Source organism: Dama dama, chromosome 19, assembly GCF_033118175.1.
Source record: "Dama dama isolate Ldn47 chromosome 19, ASM3311817v1, whole genome shotgun sequence".
In the NCBI taxonomy this organism is placed as follows: Eukaryota; Metazoa; Chordata; class Mammalia; order Artiodactyla; family Cervidae; genus Dama; species Dama dama.
Window position 1 is genome coordinate 94,946,805 of NC_083699.1, and position 19,873 is coordinate 94,966,677.

The following is a 19,873-nucleotide window of genomic DNA, read 5'->3' on the forward strand; positions in this document are numbered from 1 at the left end:
ATAATAGGAAAAAATAAATAAATAAAGAATAAAAGGAACCGAAATCAACACTGCCCTAGTAAATACACAGCTTTGAGTCATCATTTTATAATGGATTATTATTTTCAATCTAACAAAACACCTCTTCTTAATAGAAGAAAATATATTTAAGGAGTCATCTCAAATTACCTATAGAAGCTATTAAGGAAAAATGCTTATCAGGAAAAGATATGTTGGACAAATGCAAAAAAGAAACAAATGCATCAGAAAACCCCAAAGGTGCTAGAGCATTTTCTTTTTTAAACCTTAGGGTATTGGAGGACCAGTGGACTAAGAAAGCAAAACTTTAGGGTATCAGAGGACCAGAGGGCTAAGAAAGCAAAATTAACTAAGAAAACAAAATGTCTTTTCGACATTCTAAGCACTGAGTTATATCATTTGACTCTCAATTACTGTTATCAATAAGAAAAAATTTACAGTGTTAAGTATCTCCTAAACAATAGACAACCATTGAAAATGAAATACATAGCATTAATGTATTATAACAATTAAAAACTATTTCATATGATCCAAGGTAATCATCAAATTTTGAAAATAAACAAAATATAAATAAGTGTAACACACTTATTGAAATCAATTCAAGCAAGTCAATCAACAAAAAGGAAAACATTACCATGAAGATAAATATTAACACTAATATTTTTCTAGAAATGTGTATTTCTCACATAACTTTCACCATTATGAGAAACAGATATTCAAGCAAAAATAAAAGTCATTTTCAATAAAGCTGTCAGCACTTTTCCAATAAATTATTCTTTTTTAAAAAACAAAATTTCATTTGTAAAGTTTCAAACAGGGCTTAATCAATTAAGAAAACTTGACATATTATCATTCACAATAAATTCTGAATAAAAGAATACTAGATTCTATTTCATAAGGGTAAAGGAAATGCTTTTTAAGTACTCTTCGCTATCATAAAATGACTGTATTTAAAGACAGCTTTATTAGCTTTTTCTACATAAATCATAGAGTATTAGCTATAAGTTTACAGATTTTGCCTAGATGGATCTTTATACTTATAATTTTCAGCACAAAATTAACAGCAAGGATTTCACCATCCTTAATAGGAAAGTAATGTTGGCCAGACCCTCAGGCAGACAGAAATATTACCTAATCTAATGACTCAGAAGGCAAAACTAAAAATACCTAGCCTGACTGTGTCTGGTAATCCTATGCAAATAAAGACTCCTGTTGTTTCAGTATTACCGCTAATTACAAAAAAGCAAAACCAAGTTAATAAGTAATTTCATCAAAGAAAGGTCTCTTCAATAATATTACATACAAATGTTTGTTTCTTCTTACCTGCTATTAGTATTATAGCTGTGAGAAAGATAAATTTTACTAAACTAGGGGAAGTAAAAGAAGAAAGTGCTGACGTGTACCATTCACAAGTTCTTGCCAGCCAGTAGTTCAACAGTTCAACTTGCCCATTGTCTTATGACGTATTATTGTTAAAAACTTTAAGCTACATTTAACACATAATTCAGATTCCAGGAAAATTCATACCATAAGTTTACCAGAAGTATTAGGACAGAAGACCAGTGATCTCCAGAATCAATGTCAAAAGAGAAAAAGAGGAAAGGGAAACTAACATGCCATATCCCACCAGAATTAAGAGACCAGGCAACCAAACATACATCACTGCCTTTATTAGGGTCCTGACACGGAAAGTCAACTGCCAATAAGGTATCTGTGAGAAAATTAGGGAAATTTGAACAACTTATATTTGTAAATATTAAGAAACTATTGCTCATTTTAGCACGCTAATAATGGTACTGATATTTTTTAAAGGGTCCTGATAATTTAGAGACAAATATTCAAGTATTTATCCAATGAAAGGATACAGTGTTTGTGACCTGTTTTAAAATTCTTAGGGGTAGATAGGAGGCAATGGAGGAGGAAGATAAAAAATTAGACAAGATTGCCCACATATGATGATGCTTAAAACTGAATTCCATTTACATATGTTTGGAAATTCCTACAATTAAAAAGCATAATCCATAATATTCCAATCTGAAAAATATTCAGTGTAAAACTTGTTTTAACAGTCTGAAAAGGAAAAATGGAATAGACAGAAAAAAATTTTCTAAACAAAGAATATTATAATTTAAACAACTATAGTTAGTACCTCACCCAATCCACCCACAACAACCAAAAGGATCAAGTGAGATGTTGAGAAAATGGGCTTGAAAAATGGGCACCCATCAACCACTAACAAAACCAGTCTAAGAATGTGGTAAAGAAAAGATAAGTCCAACTCTGGCCAAATATAACCTCTAGAGCCTGACTATTGTCAGAAAGTGGATTAACGCAGTTACCACAAGCAAGAAACATGTAAGGCATCAATAGGGTGTGATTGATGTGAACCGTTTATCAAATGAAAATCATATCATAGCCAAAAAAAAAAAAAAATCCTTCTATAATCATATATACAAAGTCCACCAAAATACCTAGCACTATAGTAAGGTTTAATAAATATTTTAGTGGCTTAATATTTAGCTCTCTAAAAAATTTTAGATGAATAACACAACTTCTCCAAAAATCAAGACAATTTATTTAGAAAGGCAAAAACAAACAAACACCACACTATGTTCTCTCTTAATAAATTTACAACTCAGAGAAAAACGCATTGTTAGAGTCATGTTTTTTCTCTAGATGTTGATTTAATAACAGAATTTGTCAATTTTTAGTGTTGACCTAAATTTTCTTTCCAAAAACAAATCGTAGCTTTAAAATAGAAAGTTTTTGGCTGATATGTCCTGTCTCCAAATGATTCTCTGATCAGCCCATAAATCCAGATGAAATTCATTGTCTTAATGACAGGCAGCACATTCAGTAACTCAGCACCAGCCCTGCTACCTTTGATCTTACTCAGAGGGATAAATCTCCTATCTTGCCAAGAAACTTTCTCTACACTCAGTCTTAATTTTAAATTTGCAAAAATAAAAAAAAAAAAAAAAATTCTACCCGAGAAGGAGCTCTGAGTACATTGCCCTTACTCTGCTATAACTCATTTTATGAAAGAAGTATCTTTCATCTTTAAAACTCAGTGGTGCTCAACTTCCTATTCAAGGAACACATTTTCTAGGAATGGTTACGATAACAGCCAGCAAACTTTCACTGTAAAAGTCCAAATAGTAAATATTTTAGGCTTTGTAGTCTATATGTAATCCCTGTCACGATTCTCTTTTTTTCTTTCTTCTTTAAAACATTTCTAAAATTAAAAAAAAAATTTTTCTAGGTTTTCTGGCTGGCTGCATAAAAACAGTTATGGGCCGGATTTGGCCTAAACATTATAGTTTGCCACTGTGGTTGGCCATATGGATCTGACAACAAACTATATGGGTTCCAGTCTCAGACCTACCACTTATTACTTGTTTGAAATGGGTCAGTTACTTAAACTCTGTGTCTCATGTTTCTCACTTATAATATAAATGTAATAATAGCACCTGATAGGCTTGCTGTGATGGTTAATGAGTTAATGTATATAAAGTGTATGATACTACATATGTGTTAGACAGTGTCTTACTTTTTCTCCTCAAAAGATAAATGTGTAAGGGAGGTTGTAGTGGAAATGCAAATCTCAGTAAGTTATATAACTCCACCTCTATCAGTTATTTATTCAAGAGCTGAATCTCTTTTTTATCATTAATTAATTTTTAGTGGAGTACAGTTGCTTACAATGTTGTGTTACTTTCTAAAGTACAGCAAAGTGAATCAGATACATGCATAGATATACCCTTTCTTTTTAAAGTCATCACAGAGCACTGAGTAGAGTTCCCTGTGCTGTAGAGGAGATTCTCTGTTGTTGTTCAGTAGCTCAGGCCTGTCAGATTCTTTGAGCCCCATGGACGGTAGCATGTCAGGCTTCCCTTTTCTTCATCATCTCCTGGAGCTTGCTCAAACTCTTGCCCATCATCATTCAGTCAGTGATGCCATTCAACCATCTCTCCTCTGTTGTCCCCTTCTCCTCCTGCCTTCAATCATTTCCTGCATCAGGGTCTTTTCTAATGAGTCGGCTCTTCGTAACAGGTAGCTAAAGTATTGGAGCTTCAGCTTCAGCAGCAGTCCTTCAAATGAAGGTTCAGGGTTCATTTCCTTTAGGATTGACTGGTTTGAGCTCCTTGCTGTCCAAGGAACTCTCAAAAGTCTTCTCCAATACCACAGTTCAAAAGCATCAATTCTTCAGCACCCAGCCTTCTTTATGGTCCAACTCTCACATCCATACATGACTAGTGGAAAAACCATTGCTTTGACTATATGGACATAGGTCAGCAAAGTAATGTTTCTGCTTGCTTTTTAATAAACTGTCTAGGTTGGTCATAACTTTTCTTCCAGGCAGCAAATGTCTTTTAATTTCAAGGCTGCAGTTACCATTCACAGTGATTTTGGAGCCCAAGAAAATAGTCTGTCACTACTTCCATTGTTTCCCCATCTATTTGCCATGAAGTGATGGGACCGGATGCCATGATCTTAGCTTTTGGGATGTTGAGTTTTAAGCCAGCTTTTCACTCTCCTTTTGCACCTTCATCAAGAAGCTTAGTTCCTCTTCGCTTCTGTCATAAGGGTGGTATCATCTCTATATCTGAGGTTATTGATATTTCTCCCTGCAATCTTGATTCCAGGTTGTGCTTTATCCAGCATTTTGCATGATGCACTCTGCATATAAGTTAAACATACAGCTTGACAATATACAGCCTTGACATACTTCTTTTCCAATTTTGAACCAGTACACTGTTCCATGACCGGTTCTAACTATTGCTTCTCGACCTCCATATAGGTTTCTCAGGAAGCAGGTAAGGTGGTCTGGCATTCTCATCTCTTTGAGAATTTCCCACAGTTTGTTGTGATCCACATATTCAAAGGCTTTAGCGTAGTCAGTGAAGCAGAAGTAAATGTTTTCCTGGAACTCTTTTACATTTTCTATGATCCAACAGACCTTGGCAATTCGGTCTCTGGTTCCCCTGCCTTTTTTAAATCCAGTTTGTACATCTGGAAGTTCTCAGTTCATGTACTGTTGAAGCCCATCTTGAAAGATTTTGAGCATTACCTTGCTAGCACATGAAATGAAGTGTAACTATGCAGCAGTTTGAACATTCTTTGGCCTTGTCCTTCATTGGGACTGGAATGAAACTGACCTTTTCCCAGTCCTGTGGCCACTGCTGAGCTTTTCAAATTTGTTGGCACACTGAGTGTAGCACTTTCACAGCATCATCTTTTAGGATTTGAAATAGCTCAGCTAGAATTCCTTCACCTCCACTAGATTATCATTAGTTACCTATTTTTATACATAATCATGTATATATGTCAATCCCAATCTCTCAATTCATCCCACCACTCTATTTTCCCCCTTCTTGTTCATAAGTTTGTTTCCTATGATTGTGTCTCTACTTCTGTTTAGTAAATAAGTTCATCTATACCATTTTTCTAGATTCTACATATACAATATTTGATTTCCTCTTTCTGACTTATTTCACTATGTATGACAGTCTCTAGGTCCATCCACATCCCTACAAATGTCTTTCAACTTTCAAGATTTCATAATACTGGTATAGCACTGTCCCTTTATCCATGGTTTCTGTCACCCATGGGTCAATCATGGTTTGAAAATATTAAATGGAAAATTCTCAAAATAAATAATTCATAAGTTGTTAAACTGTACACCATTCTGAGTAGAATTGACTAAAAACTCAGTTACAACCTGAAAGCAGAGAATTTGGTGGGAATGTTAAGGACTCCAGGCCTGGGAGACTGTAGCCGTGAGAGTATGCTCCAAGGAGGCAGGACAGGGAATCAGGCCATATACAAGTTTTCAGCAAAAGAGGTAGACAGTCTGAACATCAAAGATTATTGTTAAATAAGGAAAACCAGATATCAAGCTAAGGTATCTAGCATTTCTCTGTGTATGGAAAGAGGCAAGTCTCTGGGCTCACTGAATTCATTCCTTCCCTATGCACCTCAGCGATCTAGGGCCAAATCTTGTTTCTTGATTGTTTATATCCTTGATTCCTTATTCACCTTAAGGGGTGGCAGATATGGTGGATGGCGGCTTCTTGCATCGCCTCCCTCCAGCTTCTCATCAATTATCATGGGGTGTGGCAGCATCTGCAGGATCACAGACATTGTATTCCCTTCAGGGAGCTCTCATTCACATTTGGAGGGCTGGAATCGCTGATGGCTGTGACATTTCTTGCTCTTCAATATGGCAGAAAATATTTCACTTCACAGTAGCTTGGTAAAATCTCTTGCCATCCTGCTCTCTCCCACCCGTGACCTGAATCATTGCCCTGTCCAGTGTAGCTCATCAATAAGTCACTTAGTAATTGTCTCAGCTATCAGATCCACTGTCACAGCATCACAGTGCTTGTCTTCAAGTCACCCTTATTTGACTTGTGCTTTGGGGCCATAAGTCACTCAAGAGCAATTCACGCCACAATTTCAAGGAAAAAAACCTAAAAAGTATATGTCAAAGAGACATCAGAGAATTCCTTAGTATTTCTGTAGGAAGAAGGGGAGCAAGGAAAGGCTTAAAGAAAAAAATAACTTCCAAGCATTAATTCTACATAGGGAACATCTTCACACATGTTAGTATTTAGATGGATGCCTAAGTTCCACAGCCCACTCTGGACAATGTTCTCAGTCATAAAGTCATGCCCAACTCTTTTCAACCCCATAGACTGCAGACTGCCAGGCTCCTCTTTCCATGGAATATTCCAGGCAAGAATACTGGAGCCATTTCCCACTCCATTTCCTACTTCCCGACCCAGGGATTGAACCTGCATCTCCTGCATCTCATGTATTGGCAGGCAGATTCTTTACCATTGAGTCACATATGAAGCCCTACTCTGGACAACACACAGACATAAAACAAATGAGATGAGCTGGGGGGTAGTGGGGGAAGGGAAGCATGTAGGGTAACCAACCATTCCAGTATGTTCAGGACTAAAAAGTTTCCCAGAATACAGGGCTTTCAGTTTTAACACTTGAAAAGTCCAGGATGAGTTGGTCATGCTAGCAATATGGGTAGTGGGACTACAGAGGGTTAGTATTGCTAGTTTGTGTAACAGACTGGATGGCAAACGGTCCAGGAGAACATTAAGTTAGGATAAACTCTTCTGGAACCAGAAGGTCAACACCATATATCGAGTGAAACAGGGTCAGATTAAGACCTCCAGAGGCCCTGAGCACCACAAGATCAAAGTGCACTAAGACAACCTCCACTCCTCAGAAGTACCTCTTTCTCAGCTCATAGCCAGTGCCTTTTCTCCATGTCCTCACATGAGGAGGGGCCTAGGGACCCTTTGGGGTCTCTCTCTCTTTTTAAATGTTTATTTATTTGGATTCACCCAGGTCTTAGTTATGGCATGCAAACTCTTAGTTGCTGAATGTGGGATCTAGTTTCCTGACCAAAGATTGAACCTGAGCCCTCTGCATTGGGAGCCTGGAGTCTCAGCCACTGGACCACCAGGGAGGTCCCTATGGAGTCTCTTTTATAAGAAAACTAATCCCATTCATGATGGCTCTACCCTCATGACCGAAGTCTTTCCCAAAGTCCTTGGATAGTGAAGGTGAGAATTTCAACATATGAATGTGAGGGGGGACACAAATGTCCAGGCCACTGTAGTAACATATGTGTTGACTAGTAAACATGCCTATTTGATGAAATGCGTTCATCTATGAGAACTGTGTTATATAAGGCAAATAAGAATAAACTTTGATCTCTGGATATCAGCTTAAGTAGACCTAATGAATATCTTTCTCACACACAGGATCAAACATCTCATACTATACGTGCCTTCATAATTTAACATGGTGAAAGAGGCTGGGGTATCTTCAGAACCTATTTTATAAAAACCCTAATCAAAGTCATTGTGACTCAAACCTCATGACATAAGCACCTTCCAAAGGTCCCACCTTTGTGGATTAGGATTTCAACATACAAATTTTGGGTGGACACAAACATTCAGGTCATATTAAATATGAAGTACAATTAAAAGTACCCAGAATGTAAGTAGTAGCCTGGTTGGGAGGGGAGTTTGTGGGAGAATGGTTACATGTATATGTATGGCTGAGTTCCTTCGCTGTTTCACCTGAAACTATCGCAACACAGTTAATAGGCTATACTCCAATAGAAATTTAAAAGTTTGTTTTAAAAAAAAGTCCAGAATGAATGGACTGTCTTGAAAAAGCAGTTTGCTATCTTTACAAATATTTATAAAACTAATACAGAATCATATTCCAGAATTTACGACTTGGAGACTAAATTGATCTCTTCAAAAGTTAGGAAACGCATACCTTGAATGTAATTTTAATGTCAAAGGAAAAAGGATCAGCCCTTTCACAAACAGAGCAGCTCCAATCTGTTGAATTCCAAAGGTTTAAAGGTTACAGCAACCTCTAAAATAGAAAGACACTGGTAATGAGAATGAACCTCCTTTGAGTGCAATGGTGTAACCCATCTGCTGGCCAAATGCTTCAGCAGAGACTATGAACTGCCTGCCAGAAATCTGGTCTCAAGGTTGTGTAGTCTGTTCAAATAGATTACAGCATTTGATTTACAATCTGATCTATTGCTCTTTATTCCATGTTTTGCATAGACACTAAAAATATTTCCTAGACTCATAACCAAAGGGTATCAATAATAAAGTTAATTACCAGAATGAAACAGCAGGGACTGAGATACTACACTCCTGCTAATTCACCTACAATTGAAAAAAAAAACAGTTGTCCAAGGTCAGAGGCCACCCTGAGATGCACTTGTGGCCCATCTGAGACAAAGTTGTAAGGGTGAGGTGCTAAGCCAAGATGAACCCTACTTCCCTATAATGGAAAAAAAAAATCTTTTTAAAGAATCTTGCCTAACCTAAAGGAATGAAAATAAATCAATCTGGGATGCAAAATTAAAAGCAGACCTGATAAAGTGTGGCAGGGCTGAAAAGGAAACAAAAGGCCCAATTTTCATTCATCACCCTCAAGTACACTGAAACATTTGCTTCTCTCATTCCACGTTGCCATGAACACATTATAATTACATATTTTTAAAGAGGGCATTTCCCATTATACCCACATAGCGTAAAGTGAACACAATCTGTACAGCAGCACCTCCTCACCTGCCCTGAGAGTTTTATGGCATCTAATTTATTTTGGCAGTTCAGAATAATACCCCACAACTTGCTAGTTCCTCACACTGGCTAACAAGTTGAAGTTTCCATATAAGAGATTACTAAGAGGACGAACCTGGTTCACAGAGGATAAGAATCCACCAGCCAAAGCAGGGGACACAGGCTCAATCCCTGGTCCAAGAAGATTCCACATGCCATGGAGCAACTAAGCCCTGTGCCACAATGACTGAGCCCACCAGCTGCAACTACTGAAGCCTGCAGGCCTGGAGCCCAGGCTCCACAAGAGAAGCCACACAGTGAGGTGCTCACCCACTGCAAGAGTAACTCCCACTCACTGCAACTAGAGAAAGGCTGCACAAAGCAATGAAGACCCAGCGCAACCAAAAATAAATAAATAATAAAATCAGAGTTTAAAAAATAAACTGACTTTATTTTTTTTTTCCCAGTGGGTTTTGTCATACATTAAAAATAAACTGACTTTAAAAGACAGATTACTAGGAAACTGAATTGGCCCGTTAGACAGAAGAAGCAGTTCTAAGAAGGAAGCTCATAGTGATAAATGCCAACCTCAAGAATCAAGCAAAGTTTCAAATAATAACCTAACTTTACAACTCAAAGAACCAGAAGTAGAGAACAAATGAAGCTCCAAGTTAGTAGCAAGACTTTTGAATGGTACATTTCCATTTTTGTCTCAAGGTATATTTTCTCTCTCTTTTGATTTCTTCTTAGACGCATTGCTTGTTCAATAACATGTTGCTTAATCTCTACATACTCGTGAATTTTCCATTTTTCTTCATGTAATTAATTTCTACCTTAATACCATTGTGGCTGAAAAATATGTTTGATATCATTTGAATACTCTTAAATGTATTAATGCATTGGTAATGCCATTCAGTCATCTCATCCTCTGACACCTTCTTCTCCTTCTGCAATGATGCAATAAACATGAACTTGGGCAAACTCCGGGAGGTGGGAGGGAAGGACAGGCTGGCGTGCTGCAGTCCATGTGGTTGCAAACAGTCAGGCACGACTGGGCAACTGAACAACAACAAATGAATTAAGATTTGTCTTGTGATTTAACACATGACCTGTCCTGGAAAATGTCCCATATGTACTTCATAAGAATGTGCATTCTGTTGCTTTTAGATGGAAATTTCTGTAAATATCTGATCTAACATGTAATTTAAGGCCGATGTTTCCTTATTGATTTTTCAGTCTAGATGATCTAACCATTGATTAAACAGGGTATTAAAGTCTCCTGTTCTTATTATATTACTGTTTATTTCTCCCTTTGTGTCCATTAATATTTGCTTCACATATTTAGGTGCTCCTATATTGAGTATATCATTAAGAACAATGCTAGTAGAGGTGATGGAATTCCAGTTGAGCTACTTCAAATCCTAAAAGACGATGCTGTGAAAGTGCTGCACACAACATGACAGCAAATTTGGAAAACTCAGCAGCGGCCACAGGACTGGAAAAGGTCAGTTTTCATTCCAATCCCTAAGAAAGGCAATGCCAGAGAATGCTCAAACTACCGCACAACTGCACTCATCTCACACGCTAGCAAAGTAATGCTCAAAATTCTCCAAGCCAGGCTTCAGCAATACATGAACTGTAAACTTCCAGATGTTCAAGCTGGTTTTAGAAAAGGCAGAGGAACCAGAGATCAAATTGCCAACATTCGCTGGATCATTGAAAAAGCAAGAGAGTTCCAGAAAAAATGTATATTTCTGCTTTATTGACTATGTCAAAGCCTTTGACTGTGTGGATCACCACAAACTGTGGAAAATTCTGAAAGAGATGGGCATACCAGACCATCTGACCTGCCTCTTAAGAAACCTATATGCAGGTCAGGAAGCAACAGTTAGAGCTAAACATGGAACAACAGACTAGTTCCAAATAGCAAAAGGAGTACGTCAAGGCTGTATATTGTCACCCGGCTTATTTAACTTATATGCAGAGGACATCATGAGAAATGCTGGGCTGGAGGAAGCACAAGCTGGAATCAAGATTGCCATGAGAAATATCAATAATCTCAGATATGCAGATGACACCACCCTTATGGCAGAAAGTGAAGAGGAACTAAAAAGCCTCTTAATGAAAGTGAAAGAGGAGAGTGACAAAGTTGGCTTAAAGCTCAACATTCAGAAAACTAAGATCATGGCATCTGGTCCCATCACTTCAAGGCAAATAGATGGGGAAACAGTGGAAACAGTGGCAGACTTTATTTTGGGGGGCTCCAAAATCACTGCAGATGGTGATTGCAGCCATGAAATTAAAAGACACTTACTCCTTGGAAGGAAAGTCATGACCAACCTAGACAGCATATTAAAAAGCAGAGACATTACTTTGCCAACAAAGGCCCATCTAATCAAGGCTATGGTTTTTCCAGTGGTCATGTATGGATGTGAGAGTTGGACTGTGAAAAAAGCTGAGTGCCAAAGAATTGATGCTTCTGAACTGTGGTGTTGGAGAAGACTCTTGAGAATCCCTTGGACTGCAAGGAGATCCAATCAGTCCACCCTAAAGCAGATCAGTCCTGGGTGTTCATTGGAAGGACTGATGCTGAAGCTGAAACTCCAGTACTTTGGCCACCTCCTGCGAAGAGTTGACTCACTGGAAAAGACCCTGATGCTGGGAGGGATTGGGGGCAGGAGGAGAAGGGGACGACAGAGGATGAGATGGCTGGATGGCATCACCGACTCAATGGACATGTGTTTGAGTAAACTCCGGGAGTTTGTGATGGACAGGGAGGCCTGGCATGCTGTGATTCATGGGGTCGCAAAGAGTCGGACACGACTGAGGGACTGAACTGAACTGAACTGATATTGAGTGCGTAAATAATTACAAATGATGTATCTTCTTGTTGACTACCCCCTTTTTCATTATGTAGAATCTTTCCTGTCTCTTATTACAGTCTTTGTGTTAAAGTCTACATTGTCTAATGTAAGTACAGCTACTCCAGTTTTTCTTTTGGTTTCCTTTTACATGGAATATATTTTTCTATCCCTTTACTTGTGGTTTGTGTGTTTCCTTATATCTACAGGAGGCTCTTGCAGGCAACATGCAGATAATTCTTAGTCTTTTTGGTTAAACTATTCAGCCACTTTACATATTTAGATTGGAGAATTTAATCCACTTACATTCAAATAATTATTGATAGACATGTGCTTACTGCCATTTTGTTGTTTTCTTGCTATTTTTGCAATTACTTTTTTTTCATCATTTTAAAAACCTTTACATATCTTTGATATATTTTCAAATGGAATCCAGCAGCAGAGTATTCAATCATATGAATGAACCATAATTTGATTACCACCATACTAATGGCAGATATTAAATTATTTCCAATCTAATACTGTACATAAAAGCTGCAATTGATAATGATGTACATAAGTAATTTCATACATGTAAGATTGTATCTGTAGAATAAATTTAAAAAAGAATTTCTGGGTCAAAAATTCCCTCCCATTTCAGTCCAGTTCAGTCGCTCAGTCGTGTACAACTCTTTGCGACCCCATGAACTGCAGCATGCCAGGCCTCCCTGTCCATCACCAACTCCTGGAGTCCACCCAAACCCATGTCCATTGAGTCGATGATGCCATCCAACCAACTCAGACTCTGTCGTCCTCTTCTCCTCCTGCCCTCAATCTTTCCCAGCATCAGGGTCTTTTTAAATGAGTCAGCTCTTTGCATCAGGTGGCCAAAGTATTGGAGTTTCAGCTTCATCATCAGTCCTTCCAATGAACACCCAAGACTCCTCCCATTTACTATTTATCATTTGACCTTTGTTTTGACTCTGATTTCTGCCAGGCAAAATCTCTCGTCCTACAACATTGTTTTTATCAGCCATTAACTCTTACATTCCTAGGTTTGTATTATATTTTAGAAAGTCTTTCCACATATTATAATTACAAAATAATTTTTCATATGTTCCTCCACTTTTTATAGTATCACTTTTTCATATTTATTTCTTTCATCATATGGTTGAAGTTAAACCTAACCACATGATGAAATCTGTTGAGGTTTTCTCTAATATTATTCCAAACAAGGAATTCTGTGGGTTCCATTCTGAATTATTAAAACCTATGTCAAATCAATACGTTAATGCTTTAAAGAAAAATATTTTTATGTCAACTATGATTGCAAGGTGATTTGTGATTTTTTAAAGATAGTTAAAAAAAAAAAAAAAAGAATGCCTCAAAGTATACAAATACTGGAAACACCAAAAGTAACAAGAACATAATTCTGTCCCGTAATATGTTTTTTCTAAGTAAAATTCACTTTATATCAATTGGCTATAAAGCCCCACATAAAAGGTTCTCTATGTGTTTCCATCTGCCACACTGACAAAAACTCACCTAAGATGGAATTATCTCTGACCCAATCAGCTCCCTGTTGTCTGTGTGTCTGATATTTCCTCCTTCTTATTTCTTCTTTCAATTTTGAAGAGTAACTTCCTTGAATTCTAAACTAGGTCACATGTTAAAAGACATACATGGATGATTCTCATTGACAAGTCATTGTTGAACAAGTCTGTGGATGATTAACCTCAGGACCTTGAGATGGCTAACCTCCCAGAACAGCCTCAAGTCAAATCCAAACCCTTGTACCACATTCAGATCTAGGTTAACTCCATGGGGTGGGGATGGTGTTCTGTGGATAAGTGGGCACCTCAGCATGGGACTTAGAATGTTTGAAGGACAGCAACAGAGGAAATCTACCTAATTGATCTTTTACCATTTTATATCATTCAAAACAATATATTAATAAAACCTTGACCTTGTTAACTGTTCTGAGTTAGTGCCCATTATAATGTGTTTGTAGGTCCATTTTAACAGGAAGCCAAAGGCCTTTCTGAACATGTGTTTATATTATCCTGGTGCTTGAAGTACAGTTTAATTCCAGTTGGAAATTAAGGGAAAAAAAATTAAAAGATTGGTATCATATAGTGAACACACTTACGTGATTAAAATAAGCCCTCATAAAGAGTAAGTTGGGATTCCCAGGTAGCAATAGTGGTAAGAAACCACCTGCCAATGCAGGAGATGTAAAAGACTTGGGTTCAATCCCTGGGTCAGGGTCATGCCCTGGAGGAGGGCATGGCAACCCACTCCAGTATTCTTGCCTGAAGAATCCCCATAGACAGAGGAGCCTGGTGGGCTTCAGTCCATGGGGCTGCAAAGAGTTAGACATGACCAAAGCGCTTAACACACAGAATACACAAAGAGCAATTATTTTTAAGTGTTTGATTTCAGTCTATTATCATTCGGGCAATAAAGAGACAGAAAGTGTATAATGTATATCACCTGTCTTCAAGCAAAATATTTAATTTTATATGTTGACACAATTTTTTGACTTTAATGTTTCTATGATAATCAGCACCACACCCCCCACCCCCCAGGCCTCTAAACATCACCCCTGAGGCCCTTTAACCTTGCTCCAAGAGTTCACACCAACCTAGTCTCTGTCCTCAGGTTCCTGCATTGCAAGCTCTTCTGCAGAGACATGTTCTTTTCCTTGGTTATTGAGTTTTCTGTTCACTTTTCCCACCAGTGGTCAGATACCTATCATAACATATTATTTCAAAAGATGACTTGAGTCTGGTTTTGTATCTTCTTCCTCAATTTTAGCTCCTATCAAAATATTCCAGGCTCAGAGCTGGTACCCCAAGTGTTTACTATCCAGGAAAGGCCACGTGCCACCTCGGTCTTAGAGTGGCTTACCATTCTCAAGATTTGCCCAAAGCTAATGCTACAACTTCCAAGTTCTCTGCTAACCTTCTACTGTTCAAAATTAACTCCACAGGAAGAAAATCTGAATCATGGACTTAAGCATTCACTAACAGATGTCCATTTCCCTGGCTCACCTTTATCCTGTAGACATATTTCCCAGTTTCTATGTTTCAGAGAAAAGGTTATGTTTACTCATTCTTAGAACATTCTACCTCTGGCCTTCTACACCTACTTTAGTTTCCTTCCATCTCTGGGGATTGCTAAACTCTGAAGATTTAACTGGTAAGAATCCAGGTACTCCCAGTCCAGTCCATCATGCTGATGTTCTTGTCCAGTTGTTCTCAAGCATCAGCTTGTACCAGAAATACACAAAGCCTTATTAAAATATAAATTTCTGTACCATATACCCACAATTTTTGGTTTGTTATATCTTAAGAGAGATTTGGAAATAATTTCTGTGCACCAGGCATCACCACCAGGAGATGCTGATAATGCTGAACAGGGATCACATTATAAGACTTAGATTCTAGGTATGCCAGTAAACACATACATATTGAGCTCTCTCTAGATAACAGCCCAATGAAATAAAATAATGAAGAAAGAAGCCAAGAGTAGCTGCAGGTAGTGCCACTAAAGAAAAACATGCCAGGTGGGCCTCAAAGATGGGATAAGATGAGATACTCAGAAATGAGGAGGAAATAATAGTGTTTTCAGAATCCAGAATGACAGGAGATGGTTAAATTGCAAATCACAACTTAGCAGTGAAAGAGACCAATTGTCAGCCAAGACGTAGCAGACCACAGAGGCCATGGCCAGGGGCACTGAGCTGTAAGAGACAGGAATGTCCGTGAAGAGTCTGACAGAGAATTAACAGTGTTAAAGTGCCATAATTTCATCACTCCTTCAATAAATATTATTGTGTGCCTACTATGTGACAGACACTCTTCAGGGTTTGAAGATTCCAGAGTGGACACAAGAGACAAAAAGTAAATCTTTGCCATCATGGAGTTTACATTCTAACGCAGAAGAGCAAAAACCAAAACAAAAAATAATTTCTTCTAATTTACAGGGCTAAAGACAGGCTTAAACTGCTGGCATTGGGAATAGCATAGTCAAGTTTCATCAAGAAAGTCGTGTGAGGTGGAAGGAGCAGTTAACCCTGCAGATATCTGGGTGGATGCTTTCCAATAAGAGGAAAGAACAAATATGAAGAATCTGAATGAGCCAGTTTCAGGTCTCATATGCCCTTCGGGGGAAGGGGGCAGGGAGTACACTACAGAACACAGAGGAGACTAAGCAAGGGAGAAAATGAGATGCGTATAGAAATCAGAGTGGTTAGGTTGTGCAGGGCCCAGAAGGGCATTTCAAAGATTCTGACTTCTACTCCAAATGCAGTGGGAAGCTACTAGAGGATTTTGAGTAAAACGACAACACAGCAATTGCTAAAATCTCAATACTATTACTATTACAGCTACAACTGCTGCTACTAGTAATAGTGTCTGTCATGTTCAGTCCAGTTCAGTCACTCAGTCGTGTCCGACTCTGCGACCCCATGAATCGCAGCACGCCAGGCACCCTGTCCATCACCACCTCCCGGAGCTTACTCAAACTCATGCCCATCGAGTCGGTGATGCCACCCAGCCATCTCATCCTTTGCCGTCCCCTTCTCCTCCTGCCCCCAATCCCTCCCAGCATCAGGGTCTTTTCCAGTGAGTCAACTCTTCGCAGGAGGTGGCCAAAGTACTGGAGTTTCAGCTTCAGCATCAGTCCTTCCAGTGAACACCCAGGACTGGTCTCCTTTAGGATGGACTGGTTGGATCTCCTTGCAGTCCAACGGACCCTCAAGAGTCTTCTCCAACACCACAGTTCAAAAGCATCAATTCTTCGGCGCTCAGCTTTCTTCACAGTCCAACTCTCACATCCATACATGACCACTGGAAAAACCATAGCCTTGATTAGATGGACCTTTGTTGGCAAAGTAATGTCTCTGCTTTTTAATATGCTGTCTAGGTTGGTCATAACTCTCCTTCCAAGGAGTAAGCGTCTTTTAATTTCATGGCTGCAGTCACCATCTGCAGTGATTTTGGAGCCCCCCAAAATAAAGTCTGCCACTGTTTCCACTGTCTCCCCATCTATTTCCTATGAAGTGATGGGACCAGATGCCATGATCTTAGTTTTCTGAATGTTAAGCTTTAAGCCAACCTTTTCACTCTCCTCTTTCACTTTCATCAAGAGGCTCTTTAGGTCTTCTTCACTTTCTGCCATAAGGGTGGTGTCATCTGCATATCTGAGGTTATTGATATTTCTACCGGCAATCTTGATTCCAGCTTGTGCTTTATCCAGCCCAGCGTTTCTGATGATGTCCTCTGCATATAAGTTAAATAAGCCGGGTGACAATATACAGCCTTGACGTACTCCTTTCCTGATTTGGAACCAGTCTGTTGTTACATGTCCAGTTCTAACTGTTGCTTCCTGACCTACATACAGATTTCTCAAGAGGTTGGTCAGGTGGTCTGGTACGCCCATCTCTTTCAGAATTTTCCACAGTTTGCGGTGATCCACACAGTCAAAGGCTTTGGCATAGTCAATAAAGCAGAAATAGATGTTTTTTTCTGGAACTCTCTTGCTTTTTTGATGATCCAACAGATGCTGGCAATTTGATCTCTGGTTCCTCTGCCTTTTCTAAATCCAGCTTGAACATCTGGAAGTTCATGGTTCACATACTGTTGAAGCCTGGCTTGGAGAATTTTGAGCATTACTTTACTAGCGTGTGAGATGAGTGCAACTGTATGGTAGTTTGAGCATTCTTTGGCATTGCCTTTCTTTGGCAATGTCTATCATGTAGATACTACTAACACTTTTAATCTATATACTAAGTTATTTCAATTTTATATTTAAATATGTTGCCCCAAACTAAACACAGGATATATGCAAGACCGCTACATGAACCCAGACATCCTGGCTCCAGAGTCTGTGCCCATAATGGCTATACCATACTGTGCTCCATAATCAGACTGAAGTTTAACAGGCTCATTCTGGTTGCTACGACTGGAAGAAGTCAAGAGTAAAGTTAGGAAGCCTGACTGGGACAGAATTACAATAACCTAGGCCATGGTGACATGCACCAAGGAGTAGATTTAAAAGAAGATATAAAGTGATCTATCTGGATATGTTTTGAGAGCAGATTAAACAAGATTGACTGACATTAAATGTGGGGTTTGAAAGACAGTAGTGAAGGACTTTAGATTATTTAAGAAGATTAACCTTAAATGATTCATCTGCTGCTCGGGTAAAATGGTAAGTGTTTAAATCAAAGGCAATTACTGTGACCTTCAAAGTGGTAAAAAATCTAAATGCCACAATTCCTGTCCTGAAGTGGAGACAAGTCCCTCTAACTTCTCTTTAGACAAGTCCCTGTAACTTGTCTTTTGGTGATACTTGTTTGTCCCTGAAGGAGTTATGGACTCCAACCAACAGATAACCTAAATGTAGATCAAGTGTTTTATTTTAATACATAAAACAAGAGGATGGCTGAGCTCATTCTAAAATGTAAAACTTTTCTGTATCCATAATAGTTACTTGGATCTTCACTGGTTTGAGAAATCAACATGCAGAGGTTTTCTCTCTTTAAATCTATTTTTGTAGAATATGCAAGCCATACTTGCACATTCCTGTATAAATGCCATCACTTTAAGTCATTAGTAAGAAATGTGTTACAAGGATTAGAACATGTACGCAGAAAAGCAACTGGGGAGAAGAAATATCAGCTGCTGGCAAAGAGCCCTGTTAGAGGAAGGTCACTGTGAAAACCCTGACCCTCCCTGCCCTCTCTTTCCCCATCTCTGAACAATCACGGTCAATTAATACCTCACCCACTGGTTCCTCAAAAAGAACAAAACAAAGGAAGTAGTCATTAAAAAAATACATATTTAAAGCAGATATTTATAAAATAGCTACCTTCTGAATGTAACCTAATCTCACCAGTAGAAATCCCGAGGGAGTGGGGGAGGATTTGCTCCTATATACTGGGTCAGAATGTATCTTACTAAGTCAGCAGCTCATTCAGGGACCCTGTGCAGATGCCCTAGTTAGAAAACCTGGCCAGTATCAAATGGGGCCAGCTGCTGCAAGGACTCAAAAATCTGAACTCTCAAGAAGCCTCTACACACCGGAATCAAAGAAGACATTCCCACTGCCGCAGGGGTCCTGGCACGACTCATCAGAGAGCTGGTCCCCGTAAAGTCTTATTTCACTGGCACCTGGAAGCAGGGATAAAGCATGCAGTATTTCTTAGCATTGGGGCATCTCTCCAACACTCCTCACTTCCTATTAATTCCAAATTCTCCAAGTAGAAGAAAACTCACAATAATGCCCTAAACAGTATATTGCTAAATATGCACATATACATCAAATAACACTATATGTATGTTTTCAGAAATAAACACTAAGGTTTAAAATGAGATTAGAGAAGATTTATTAAATTCACAAATTATTCTCTGTCTGCATTTTTGGTCATTGAGAATTCCAATTATTTAAGTTGTGCAATCTTTTGATCTTTCTCTAAACACTCTTTAATAGAAATCATTGTATAAAATACTATAATTAAGCAAAGAATGCTAAACAAATATAACCTCTTCCTGATGCTTTGTGATCATTTCTTACTGTACATTCCAGTGATACAGTAATTCCCCAAAACACATTCTACACAGCCATTTATCACCATTCCTAGTGGGCCCAGACAGTATTTTTCACATCTTATTGCTGACCTTTAATTTTACAGTCTCTATTTTGATATCTAGGTATCAGAATGTCTGCTTCCATCAGTAACATGGCACATTTCTCGAATTACTGCCTCCTTCTGATTTTTATACTGTATTATGTATGCTGAGGTAGAAAACTCATTTGTACATAATGTGTATTAAATAAACCAGCAAATAATTTTCCTATCTTTAATCATAAGTAACATAAAGAAAC

General features: G+C 38.4%; 1 protein-coding gene across 1 annotated transcript in view; it reads right to left on the minus strand.

Annotated features, from left to right (window-relative positions):
- The window catches only part of PLOD2 (procollagen-lysine,2-oxoglutarate 5-dioxygenase 2), a 117,839-nt gene that overhangs the window by 69,457 nt on the left and 28,509 nt on the right, over positions 1-19,873 (minus strand). The window lies entirely within an intron of this gene.